The sequence below is a fragment of the Octodon degus genome, unplaced genomic scaffold, assembly GCF_000260255.1.
Source record: "Octodon degus isolate 3935 unplaced genomic scaffold, OctDeg1.0 scaffold00144, whole genome shotgun sequence".
In the NCBI taxonomy this organism is placed as follows: Eukaryota; Metazoa; Chordata; class Mammalia; order Rodentia; family Octodontidae; genus Octodon; species Octodon degus.
This window is the reverse complement of record NW_004524720.1, coordinates 5,702,603-5,703,492: the sequence shown is the minus strand read 5'-3', so window position 1 is coordinate 5,703,492 and position 890 is coordinate 5,702,603. Positions and strand designations below refer to the sequence as shown.

The following is an 890-nucleotide window of genomic DNA, read 5'->3' as shown; positions in this document are numbered from 1 at the left end:
TTTTTTTTTTTTTTTGCAGAACCGGGGATTGATTGAATTCAGGTCATTCTGCTTGCCAGGCCAACGGCTTATTCCACTGAGCTATCTCCTCGGCTTCTCTTTCTTTTCTACTGGGGATTTTACCTTCACTTCTTTCTTTTAATTTTCTTTTACTATACTTTTTCTCATAGCAATTTCTTCCTCATTATCTTCACTTTCATCACAATCAGAATCATTTTCAGAATCTTCACCAGCCATCTCCCCTGGCCTGGTGTCACTGGCACTGCTGTCATCACTGCCTGCTGAAAGCATCTTCCTGCGACTTCTGCACATCACTGGTGACTGGTGGATGTTCCTTCACTGGTAAAGCTAGAGCACCTTCTATGCCTTTCTGGAAGATCTCGTCATCTAAGGCCACTCTTTTTTTACGGGTTTTCTCTTGTAGTAGGATATCTTCTTTCTGGACAGTCTTCAAAGCAGGTTTTGGTTTGTCTTGCTTTAACTCTTTTGTTGTTGTTCTAGATTTCTTGTTTAAAGGTACAGTTGCAGGAATAAAATCATCATCGTTATCAGAATCCTCAACTTGTGAGTAGTTGACTGGTTTCTTATTTCTTGCAGGCCGCACCATGGTCCCTTCCAAGAGTGTGAATCTGCACCTCTCAAGGTCTTATTAGTTGATTTCTTGATGACAGAATTCCTTCTGGAGCAAAATGGAATTTCAGTATTATTGAATTTGTATTTCTCTAGTGACAAATGAGGTGAAATATTTTTTCATGTATTTATTGGCTATTTGTACTTCTGAGAATTATCTGTTCATATCAGTTGCCTATTTTTTGATTGGGTCTTTCATTTTGGGAGGTCTAAGGTTTGTGAGTTCTTTATAGATTCTAGATGTATTCCGCTATCAGGAG

At 38.9% G+C, this 890-nt stretch overlaps 1 pseudogene; it reads right to left on the bottom strand.

The window, feature by feature from the left end:
* The window catches only part of LOC111812818, a 49,064-nt pseudogene extending 48,457 nt beyond the window's left edge, over positions 1–607 (bottom strand).
* Between the last annotated feature and the right edge of the window lie 283 nt (positions 608–890).